This window comes from Mus musculus, chromosome 7 (assembly GCF_000001635.26).
Source record: "Mus musculus strain C57BL/6J chromosome 7, GRCm38.p6 C57BL/6J".
NCBI classification, from domain to species: Eukaryota; Metazoa; Chordata; class Mammalia; order Rodentia; family Muridae; genus Mus; species Mus musculus.
The window spans coordinates 68,906,972-68,919,705 of record NC_000073.6 but is presented as its reverse complement, the minus strand read 5'-3'; the positions used below and the strand labels follow the sequence as shown (position 1 = coordinate 68,919,705).

Sequence of the window (12,734 nt, the reverse complement as noted above, 5' to 3'; positions counted from 1 at the left end):
TGTACTTAATTGCTGGAAGGAAAAGGACACTTGTCTATGTGTGGGGGTTGGAGAAGGGTATTTGGGACAAACAGAAGTTGTCATAATGAGAAAAAAATTAAGAGTTGGATATTCATATTCAGGTAAGAAATTGCATATTCATTTCACTTCATAATTGATATTTGATTTGTCCTAAAATTATATGAAGGTGTTCTTGCCTTGTGAATGATCTGATTACAGATAGTAAATCATAAACAAGAGTACCAAATGAGGTATTATTTTAAGTCCAATACTTTGGGGAAGGAAAAATAGTTCAGCTCTCCAGTAGGAAGGAAAACTGTCTTCTTGAAGCAATGAAGGCCTTTAGACCACTGCTTTTAGGCCTGCTTGGAACAGTATGCCTGAGGCAGGCAGTCCTCTCTGTAAACTCTGGGTAACCTGGAAGAAACCAGACACCAGACAGGATGCAGGAGCTGGGAGCCGCCTGATGGCCAGGTGATACGGCTTATAAAGACAGAGGCCAAGAGGCCAGAGCATGGGAAATGAAATGGGCTAGCAGCAGGTCAAAGAGCGGCAGGGACAGTAAAAGTTGAGTGATTTCTTGTGTGATTACCGGTTTATTTGGTGTTATCTGGAGTTAGAGGGAAATATAATAGGGGGGACCCAGTGTCTAGGCCTCTTCACATGCCTACCCAAGTTTTATAGACTAAAGCAGCCCCAAACAGGTTGTAGAGAAAGATTATTATTTTAACCTGTTGACCCAACTCCACTAAAATAAATAAATGACTAAATGCCCCCTATCTGTGATTGCTAACATATGGCAATGGGGAGAAGAGTGTTGTCTAAATCTTCTCACAGACGGGTGTCAATAACTGATGGATGCCCACTGTCCTGACGGTGCAGTTCACCAGTGTGCTCTCACACAGGGCTGTGTATTTCTACAAAGTTATCTTAGAATTACGAGCCCTTTCCTTAAGTAGTCATTCCTTTTGGGTGACCACACATATGCAACACACATATGCACACACACATCAACACATTTTCCTGCGGAGTATGTTTTGATTGGGAATTTCGCTAATGTGAGAAAGGTTCCTTGGTATTAAAAAATAGATGAACGTTAGAGAGAGGTTTCATGCAGGAAGCAGATTAATGTTAGCCACTTACTCAAATCTTAGCAAGCGTGACAAGAATATTCCCCTTGCTCCATTGAAAATGGGTAGATTTTGCACTTTTTCAGTAGATAACATGTTTAAATGTTACTCGTTTCTAATGGAAAAAAAAAAAAAAAGCCTGAACTCTTGTGCCTCAGACTTCACACATTGGTAAAGACACTAGGAAAAGTTTTGAAAAGCTCCTGTTGGAGTTTAGTCAGTGTGCTTCTCAGCGCTGCCAAGCAGACATGTTCATTGTTTTTCTGACATCATAGAAAATATTCAGAAGTTGTATATTTTTAAAGAACCTTTTACACAGAGAGATCATTTAAAAGATTTAGACATTGTTTCCCACGCTGTCTTTAAAAATCAATATTTGTAATTATGAATCTCAATTTTTTTTTTTAAATTTAGGAACCAATATAGCTTTGTGGCCAAGATGACAAAAAAAAAAAAAAAAAAACACCTTGAGTAAAGAAACCTAACCCTCTCTAAATTCACAACGGAATAGCAGTGAGCATCCTCACTTCCTCCCATTCAAAGGATGGCCTCGAGGCTGAGCAAAGAAAACAAAACTGATACTTGGGGGGGGGGGGGGACCTTGAGTGGTTTTAATGCATTTGGGAGCAGGTGGTAGGGCAGCCAAATGGAACTTTAGGGTCACTGGGAAGGAATGTCAGAGCTGAGTTATTAAGTTTAAGCAGAAATTATGGCCTGAAAGTTTAGCTTCGAATGAATTAAGGATGTGGTGAGGAGTGGGTGAAATATTTTCTCTCGGAGTCACGGGGTTAGCCAGCAGGTTGGGGTCCTGCATCTGGGGCTGATTATGGGTGCTTTAGGTGGCAGGTGGCTTTAGGAAATGGAGCCTCACAGAGCTTTTAAAATATTTTCCTGGGAAGGGTAAATAATTCGATGCCTTGCTGGCTTCCCTTCTGCAGGCTGTTTGAAATACTCGAGCACGTCCTAAGCCACATCAAAGCAGTCCCGTGCTCCGCAAAGATAAACACCCTCTGCTCTGACACTTGGCCGCAGCCCTTTCACTTCCGGCATTTTGAAATCTGTTCGGGGCACAACCGGGAGAGATCAGTTACCGGACTCTGTTGTGATATTTACGCAACTAATATTTATCAGTTGTCTTTTTAATACCGATTTCCATAAGCCTGAAACATTTTATTGCCCAATTAGTTCCTTTGACTAGCCACAGATGTTGAGCCTGGAAAAATAACCTTAGCTTTGACGCCAAAAGTAACCTGGTGATGAGTCGTTTCAACTTCTGCAAATAAAAAGGAATGCCTTGTTCACTATTTCATAATGACCCGGTCAGGGTTCATTACGATGAGATCAAAGATGATGGGTAATTGATTTATTCATAGGTATTTCCCCTCGACTCGATCTTTAATTTTGGCTTTTTGTTGATGTTTGGTATTGTTTTTGGAGTTTTGAGGGGGAGGTTGCTTTTCAGGGTTTTGTTGTTGTTGTTGTTGTTGTTGTTGTTGTTGTTGTTGTTGGTTTGTTTTCCTTTGAATTTTACTTAAATGATGCTTACTTTGATGTAGCAAACCTGCAGCCGTCCATCCTGCCCAGTTGGATGCATCTCAACTAGAAAAAGTCGCATCGAAAAGTTTTCCTGATGATCAGAGCCAGTTTAAGACTCTCTAGTGAACCCCCTGGCCTCTGCTTCGGAGTGAGTTTCTAGTCAGCACCCCGGACTTACAGCAAGTGGGCCAGTACCCTTGCCAGGTTTCCTGTGCCTCTTTGTAATGCGTTTGGAGTATACAAACATTTCTGATGTGAATTTCACTTTTATTTCTAGTCTACTGGAGTTCTTTTCCTGTTTTGTAACTAATCTCTGTTGGGTTTTTTTGTTGTTGTTGTTGTTGGTTTTTTTTTTTTTTTTTTTTAATTATGTCTACAAAGGGCTCCTCAATGAGTGATTTCTTAGTAGATCTGGTACAGCAGATATCTGCTCTCCCCCTGCCCCGCCCTTCTCCCCCCAACCCCCACCTCAAATGGTGTTTTGGGAGCAAATGCCATCTTCATTTTTGCACAGGATCGTTTGCACGCATCTCTGAACACAGAGGTAGTTCATAAAGTTCTGCCGAGCGTTTGGGATGATGAAACATCTCAGGGGCCTTGCAGGTCAACAAAAGCACAAAATTTCAAGCTCAGGACCTGTCACATCAAAGTCACCTGGGACTACTTTAAAATAAAGATTTCTGGGTCTTTTCGAGAGAGTAATTTAGCAGGTGTGTCAGTCAGTTTGACGTCACGACGAGAAATATCCGGGATAATCAATTCACAAAGAGAAAAAGATGTACTTTGGCTGAAGGTTTTGGAGGTTTCCATCTGTGGTTGGCACATTGCTTTGTAGCCTGTGGTGAGGCCACATGTCATGATGGGAGTAAAGAAGAAAAACCTGCTCACCGGGAAGCCAGGAAGCCAAAGAGGGGTGAAGGGAAGAGTCTGGAGCCCAAGGTCCTCTCCCAATGCCTCTCTGTAGGTTCCACCTTCCAATGGTTCCAATGGTTCCCACCTGCGTCACAAACGGGAACCATTTTTAACAGTGGGGCATTTATGTAAGTCACAGGAGTAGCGCTTATTCAAGAGCTGCCAGGTGAGGTTGCTTTGCAGAGCGGCTTTCGCGCCCTTGATAAGGGCTCTGGTAGATTCGAGAACTGATCTGATTTGGTTTTCATCATGTAAACCCCTCAAAGTATCCCCAGAGAAGATTCTTTAAGTCTGTGTAAATGTAAACTCAGAAAGTATGGCATGAATTCCTCTTGCTTTATACCTAGTGTGGAAATTTTATGTAAACTCTCAGAAGGTTAGAAGGACTGATTAGAGACCCCAGTATTCCTCCAACTGTCAGCATCCTCTAGGGACTCATGGGCACTATGTGCATCTTTCTCAAATGTCCCTGGCTTCTCAGTTTCCCACACTGTGATTTTAGTTTGCTTTTCTAGCCTCAGAACAGGCATCATCCTTGTAATGACTAGGTAAACAGAAAACGCCAGATAATGCCGTTGTCATGAAGCATTCTCAAACTCAAAAGATCACTTAGCAAAACATGTCACAGGCAAGTACAGCTTTAAGTAATTGTTAAATAATGCACTTCCAGTTATTGATCAACAGAGAAATATGTGTATTCATATACATTCATAAATTATTAAGAATACTGATGGGCTGCTTATCAAATTAGAAACTTCAGAGATTTCCACTGTACTGCAACATTACCCCAGGGAGAGGTTTGCCTTTTTTTGAGGAGCCTGCAGAGATTATAATTAACGTGTTTCCCACTCTTGCCTCCTGCCCCACTTTTGTGCAGCCTTCATTAAACAGAACCCACCGGCACTGAGTTTGCCTGTTTCCCTTACTCGTTAATGGCGCACACGTCTCACATCAATCCAGGTGAGACCTCAGAGTCGATTTTTCAATATTTTAGAAAAATTTTAACTTCCTGAGGAAAATGCAAGAAGGAAACCCAGCTTCCCTGTTCACCGACTCAGCTGCCAGCTGCTGTGAGCCTCTGCAACACAATCACACTTGGGTGACTGGACAGAGGATTCTACATCGAGACATCAGTATCCAAAAACTTTGCATCAAAGATTACTGTCATTCTCTGTCCTGCAAATTCTAGTTTTAACAAATAGGTAATGACTTGCACCTACCATTTATAATAGCACACAAAATAGATCTGCTGCCATAAAAATCCTCTGTGTTCTGCCTGAATATGAGTCTCTCTTCTCTAAATTCCGCCAACTACTCACTTTCATTGCCTTCACAGTTTTGTGTTTCCCAGGATGCTCTATGGTGGCCTCCTCAGACTGGCCTCCTATACATAGCAATGAGCACTAGAGTTTCCTTCATATCTCCGTTGCTTAATAGGTCACTTTTTTCTAGCACTAAATATTATCACTTGTCTAGATGCACTACAGTGTATTAATCCATTCATCGACTAATGGACATCTGGATTGCTTCCAGGATGTTGGACTGTCTGCCAACAATGAATGGAGCTACTGTAAACACCCACATGCAGACTTTTGAGCGAATATAGCTTCCAACTCCTTTGGGTAAGTACCAAGAATTGTCATCACTGAACCATATGGTAAGACTATGTTTAGTTTTTATCAGAAACTGTCCAACTGTCTTCCAACGTGGCTCACCATTCTTGCACTCTCATCAGCAGTGAATAAGACTTACTGCTGCTCAATGTCCTCCTGGCATGTAATATTGTCAGCATTCTGCACTTTAGACATGTAGCACTGCCTCTATCATGTTTCCATTAGTATTTCATTGATGGAATAAGAGATGGAATGATGTCTTCTTGAGCTTACGTGCCTTCTGTTCCTGTCTTGCTGAGGATGATTGGACCATTTTTCTTGTTGAATGTTAGGTCTTTATATATCTTGGATACCAACTCTGTCTTAGACATCTCTTTTGCAAATATCTTTTTATTCTCTCTAGACACTATCTTCAACAGAGGGAAAAAAATTAAATTTCACTGAAGACTAGTGTATCAAAGAAGTTCAGCCTTCAACAATATCTCTAAAATCATTGCCAAATCCCAGATTATTGGATATTTCTTTTCTGTGTGATAATTTAGAAATTTGTAGCTTTAAATTTTTAAATGTAGGTCCCTACAACCATCTTAAATTAATTTTAAGAGTATAAGGTCTGTGTCTAGACTCATATTAAGTGATGGATGCTCAACTATTTCATATTCCAAAGTGAAAAATAAATGATTTGTTCCTTATGTTGCCTTTACTCTTCTCTGCCAAAGACCATTTGATCAGTTGATTGTATTTTTATGATTTATTTTAGAGATTTCTAGCTTACTGCTCTGTCTATATATTCTGTTCGCCAACACCCCACTGCATTGATTACTGTAACTTTACAATATGCTGTGAAGTCAATTAATATTAGCCCTCCAAAATATTGTATTGGGGTTTTGTTTAATCTTTTGTTGTGTCATCCAAGTTTAAGGGCGGTTTCTTGATGCCCCTAAGTAACCTTCAGGGTCTTTGGCTGGAATAACACTGAACCTCTAGACTAAGATGAGGGAAAATGAATATACCATGCCCATCAAAGGCAGTCTTCATTTCTGCTACAATGTGTTTTAACTCCAGCATTCTTTCTTTTCCTTCTTTTCCTTTCCTAGGACTTCCACCTCTTTCCTTACACCTTCCTCTGTTGTTTCATGCTGTCTGTCTACTGGATCTGTTGGAGCCCTTAGCATACAAACTGTAGAACCATGATTTTTTTAAACTTCAAGTAGATATCCTAGTATACTTGAGTCTGTTCCTGCTCTAGGCTTCGTATATGTTTGTAGGGAATTGAATTAATTTGTCACTAGGCCTCCAAAAAAGTGCTGATAAAGCAAAGGAGAAGTGTTCTGAACTGCAGCCCTGGGGCTAGTGACCCTGTGTGGCAGGCATATGCCTCCCTGTCTCAGGCACTACCTCCTACTTACACAGGACAAGACGAGACATCCATGATTTCTTTCAAGAGGCTAAGACAGAGAGAACTGGATGGATGCCTTCATCCCATTCAGCATGACTGTAACCCCAACAGCTTAGGAATTGATTAAACCCTTTACCCTGAAGACAGACCTTTCTAGAAACAAAGAACTCAGGCATAGTTCAAAATTATCACATTTTTTTTTTCTATCCCTGCTAGAAGCATGTGAGGATCCTTCTTACTGAAAGAACCAGCCTGAACTTTGGAAAGTAAGACTTAGAAAACTATAGAAAAAAATCTCAACCAGTTCTTGTGGGAGTTTTGGTCCCAACACTTTTCTACACTAGCCCTTCAGCAAGTTATTCATTTTGTTCTGAGTCTGTTTACCCCTGCACAAGTTCCCTCAAATGCTTTTTTTTTTTAAGCTATCTCCTCCAATTAATTATTGTGTTTTTTTTTCTCTCTAACTTTAAATTCAACAGCTTATTTTCAAGAGTGAAAAGGAGATGCTAATCTTCAGTTTGGTTTTAGTTTTTCTAGTTGGGATAGAGAGAATATACAAGCTTCTTGTGTGCAAGACTGGAAAGTGGTCGTTAAGATGTCACAGCCTTCAGTTTGCAACTGATGACTCGGTAATCTGAGTGTAGAGGATGAGTGGCCATGGTGTTTTTTCAGCCCTAAGTGAGACACCTAAACCACACTCCTGTCTCACGTCGCTCTGAGGAATTGCAGAGGAGTAGATGGAAAGATCGAAAATGCCAGAAGTTAAGAAATACTGTTGCAAACTATTGTCTTCTGTTCATGGCAGGGCCTGTGTACATATCAATTCACAGTGGCTGCAGAAGACAGGCACAACATCTAGTCAGTCACAATTCAAACATGGACAGGAGAGGGCCTTGCCAAGCATAGCACCTAGCTGAGGAGATTTGACAGGGGAAGGTGGCTACGGTAGGGAGAGTCAGTTCTCCTCAAGGGAGAAGCCTCTGTAAATTGTCCATGCTCTGGTAGATGGCCCCAGCTCCATGCATATATGGACCACTCTGATTGGACTAAGTCAACTATGAAAAAAAGGACATGAAGATAGGAGGAGAGTATGGTGGCTATGGGAGGAGTCTAAGGGGAATATAGGGTTGATAGTGTCAAAATACATCATATATATATGTGTGTGTGTGTGAGTGTGTGTATACACATATATACATATATATGCATATATATACACATATATACATATATACACACACATATATATACATGAAATTCTGAATGAATGAAAAAAGACAGAGGGGAGGAACTGCTAGTCTTGGGCTTGTGCAACGGTTCAGTGGGTAAAGCACTTACTATGCAAATGTGAAGCCCTGAGAGCAGATCCCCAGAACACATGCAAAGTCACACTTCTTAGCTTGTGTCGATAATCCTAATGCTCCTGTAGACAGATGGGGGTGGGGTAAAGATAGAAAAGTACCTAGAAGCTCATGGGCCAGCTAGACTCGCATTTTCCTCAGGGAACAAGAGACACTGAAACAAAGTGGAAGGTGAAGATGTCTTTTCTCCTTTCCACATGCTTTCTGATGTGTACAGCACACGCACAGGCACATGCACATACACTCACACACAAAAACATGGGCACATATACTGATATTTAAAAAAAAATCAGTCTCCTTCTTGGGCTACATGGAGGTAAACCATGTGTGTTCAAAGAGCTTGCCTTTGTTTTCTTTTCTGGGATGGATGCAGGTATAGATGTTCAACTGAATTCTGAATTTAATGAACAGCTTTCCATGCACACCCACTGGGGAATATTTTTTATTTTTCTGCAACTGGATACAATAAACTATTTCTAAATATATATCTAATTTGTTTTAAAGGTGGTGGAAGGGCAGAATTTTAACTCAATGCAGAGTTCTTGCCAGCATAGTCAAGATCTTAGTCCCATAGTCAAAAATAAAATAGGCACAATTTTATGACAATAAAGCCATAGACTAATAGAGACATGCAAATAATTAATTAAAATAATAAGCACTAATTTTTATCTGGAGAAATAATATTGGGCTGAAATTATGGGGTTCTGGTTCCTGGTAAAGGGAAGTAGATACATAGTTCACTGTTGCTCTGATAAAAAGGAGCGATGGACTCTGAAAGAATGAGGCATAGTGACCACTGGGGACCATGGAAACTACTAACAGGTGTGTTGGAGAAAAAAACAAAGTTTGTTTGTCCTTTCTTTGCCTTCACAACCCAGCCCCGGGAAACCCCACCTGCATACGAGTAATAGCCATAAAAACAATATTAGTCCAAAACCATGATATGAGCAGGCTTCTTCCCTCTCCAGAATGGTTTTGGTTCAACAAGATGAGTTGTTCCCTTTGGCCCCTGGCTTCGTGGTAGCTCCTTCTCTGCAACAGTCTCTGACTGTTTTGGAGACTGTTGCAGACTTATTTGCCTTCCTGTATATTCAGGGTCTAATTGGTCCACCTTAGCTTCTCTTTCCGGTGCTGTAATAAAACAATAAGGCAAAGGCAACACAAAGGAGGGAAACCTTACTCTACAAACCCTGGTCAAGTTTCAGTCCACCATGGTGGAAAGACATGGGGACCGGAACTTGAAGGAGCAGGTCAGTTTGTATACATTGTCAAGGAGCAGAGGGACAAAGGTGGGTCTGATATTGCTCAGCTCTTTTTCCCCATCTATGCAACTCAATATTCCACCCACAATTAAGAAGGATGAAATCAATCATATCACTTAATGGAATCAAGATAATCCCCCACAGGGACACCCAGAGGTTCAATTCCCAGATGAGAGCCTAGATTCTGTCAAGTTGATGAGATTAACCATCTAGGGACCCATCTCATCCATCAAGTAGGATCTGCCTTAAGCATCATTCATGGATCCTCAGAAGGGAGCCATGAGAACATGGGAGACGTTGGCTTACTCTCTACTATTGGTTTATAATGTTAACTTTATCATATGAAAGTAAAAACTAAGTTAATCACCACAGTGAGCCTGAATTTGAAAAGCATTTGGTTTCCAGGCAAAGCCAAATGCCTTGATTGTCCTTGAAGCACAGAGTGAGAAGGCAAAGAGAGGCGGGACCTTGACACAGCAGTAGAAAAGACAGAGCTCCTCTAAAAAGTCTTTCTTTGAGCCACTCACCTGAGACTTGCCTTCTCCCTAGCCCCTTAGTCTGGGACAGCTAGGGGGTAACTCAGCAGTTGTGAGGTGGAGTCAGCTGCAAGCATCTTTACAAATGAATGCCAAAGTTAATGATGGCTGTTGACTAAGAATAAGCCAAGACATCCTTGAAGCATCTGCAGGATTTCCATGTAGCCTGTGTTTCCTCCCAGCAAGGTGGGGTGGGGGACTCAGCAATTGGGATTGTAAATTAGAGGTGCAAATTTCCAAACATGAATGTCCCTACAGGCAGAACAGAAACTACATGGCCTTTTATGACATGCCAAACATCACACTGTGTCATTCTTATTGTACCCTGATGGTTAAAGCTGTCATAATTCCTCCCAGATCCAAGAGAAAAAAGAAGAGACTTGACTTCCCCAAAAGGAGAATGCTTGAGACTTTTTAAAAGGTCAATACACCACCATCTTATCAGTCTCATGTATGAAGAAACTGAGGCCACTGAGCTAATATTTGTAACTTCAGAACAACTCGACCTCTGCTGTGTCCAAATCTTAGTAAATGTCTCTCTTGTGTCTAAGATTTATTGAACTTGTCAATCTACCCATTCTCTGTAAGAAGCATATAACCTCACTTAACTGTCAAAAAAAAAAAAAAAAGAAACAAACAGACCAGAGGTCAAATTTTACTACTAAAATTTACTAAACTAAATTATCTCTCTCTTCTACTACTACTAAATTAAAATTAGTTCCTAATTTATAAGCCTATAATAAAGGTTGAATAAGATGATATGTACACATACCCCAAGGTATGACCGGTAGGAGTTAACTACCAGGTAATTTCGGTGAATAAACATGCACATAGTTACTAAAAAAAAAAAAAAAAAAAAAAAATCCTAGAGTGGTCATCCGTGAGCTCCATTTTCTTCCAGTTCTGTAAAGACCTCTGCGATGACTGTGTACACTATACAGCCTTCTCCTTGCTGCTGGTGCTATACTGCCTCTAAACTCTTGGAAGCTCCCAGCAGACGTGAAAATGTGTGGTATCCCTCTATGTTTTGTTTATCCTCTGATGTCTGCCTAGAATTCTCTGTTCCTCTCAATTGCCCATTGGAAACTTTGGAATAAATAGAATCACTGTGTGCATCAAAAAGCCCCAAGCCCCACCTTTCACAACCCTCTGCCAGTTTTAGGTGCCTATGCTCTGTGAGCAAAACCAAGCTGTGACTCATCACCACTGTTTTATAACTCCAGGGGTCCTCCTCCGTACTAAGGGCCTATATACACTAACAGCTTGAGTTTAATCTATCTTTGTATCTGTGGTCCCTGGCAGATGTACACACTCTGAACATATGTGCTGCATACAGGCACAAATGATGGGTAAATACAAGTGAGAAAGCACTCTGCAGCTGAACAAGGGAATGCCTCTTTTTTTTTTTTTTTTTTCTCACACTTCAGCTTGTCCTGGGCTAGACACTGCTGGGCCTCTCAAATGGCTGCTTTGTCTCAGGTCCCTAGAGAACCCTTTACTCCACCCATACAAAATGCCATGTGATCCTGTGTGATGCCAAAGGCACCTGAATGGCTTCAGTGTCACAACAATGAGCATCCGTTATCCCAATAGTAGCAGAGAACAGATGCAAAAGTTAATAGAGTTTTCTGGATGACAGAATGCTAGGTAAATGAATCTATGCTTCATTATATATATAGAGAGAGATTCCAAAATGTGGAGAGATGAAGAGAGGTCTGAGCTAAGCTGTGACAGTCAGAATCTGGGGAGCCACACATCAGAGCCAATCTCCCTGATCACTACCCTGATCACAGGAATAAGAATTCACTGCTCAGCAGTGACACTCATTCCAAATTGAGATACCAAGAGATGGCCATACAAACACGCAATTAGCATTCCAGAACACACTAGGGGAGTTTCAAAGAGCCTGGCACTGTCGTACCATTACAAGGAGAGAAATCTTGTGCCAGCCAGCTTCTTTCATTATCTAGTGGTGGGTAATACCCTCCACGAGGTACTGGGAAGCGCTCGACCTTCCTATGCACCGGAGTCTGTTTTCTGCTAGAGTCTCCCAGGACTCCTCTGCTTTCTGTTTTAAAACTCTCGTTCTAAGAATCTTCCCCATTTTCATGTACAAGGGGTAATTTTTATTATACAACTTATTAATTTATATTTTTATGAAAAATGAGTTTGATTGCTAAGTCTGCACATAGCGGTATTAGACTTAAAAGAGTTAGGATCTGTCTGCAGGTTCTATGCCAATCTATGAATGACATGCTAGCCCAGCAATACAGCCTTACCATAAGCCCACAGAGCATCTGCTGTTACAGACAAAGAGAACCCACCTGCATGTTTCTCACTCTCCATGGCTGTTTGGATATGGATAACGGGGACAGGCAGACAATTTGCAGACAAAAATCACATAGCAATACTACTGAACAGTACATCTTGTTCCTTTAAATACATTTGAGCCTTTTGGAATTAAGTTTAAAATGGGAAGAAAAACTCTGTGTGTGTGTGTGTGTGTGTGTGTGTGTTTTCATAAGTTTTCAAATACCAACAAAGAACCATGTTCATACACATTGATAGTAGCCAGTATGAACAATGTCCTTCAGGTGGCTTTAATTTGCTTTGTAAATACAAATGTAATTGGTATTTAAGGGACTATTCTAAATCACCAACACCCTCCTCTGCCTGAGCGTGAGTAATCTAATTTCTACTGAGCACTTTGGGTTTTGACAGACAGATCTCCGAGGACTGTCTTTTGTGTCAGCATCGGTGAAAATGAGTTCTGAAGTAGAGTCACACCCCCACGCATGCGTGGAATCCCAATAAACCTCATCTCATACATCCATTTGCCTGTGTCTTGCTGCTGATGGCTAATATATTCTTTTGCTTCTGGCTAAAAAAGAAAAAAAAAGAAAAAAGAAAAAGAAAAAAAATGGTGAGAAACCGCTGGTGCGTACTGATAGCATGAGTCCTCAAGGAACCATAATTGGGAGAAGAGAC

At 40.9% G+C, this 12,734-nt stretch overlaps 1 long non-coding RNA gene across 6 annotated transcripts in view; it reads left to right on the top strand.

Annotated features, from left to right (window-relative positions):
• The first annotated feature begins 3,681 nt into the window (after nucleotides 1–3,681).
• Nucleotides 3,682–12,734, top strand: part of Gm34664 — a 73,887-nt gene continuing 64,834 nt past the window's right edge. For 4 of the 6 annotated variants that reach the window (XR_882192.1, XR_882190.1, XR_882193.2 and 1 more), the window contains exons 1-2: nucleotides 3,682–3,744; nucleotides 5,112–5,200. This is a non-coding gene — a long non-coding RNA (predicted gene, 34664). Of the gene's footprint in view, nucleotides 3,745–4,455; nucleotides 4,539–5,111; nucleotides 5,201–6,806; nucleotides 6,857–10,103; nucleotides 10,291–12,734 lie in introns of those variants that run through there. The other 2 variants (XR_882191.1, XR_882194.1) reach the window with 2 other exon arrangements.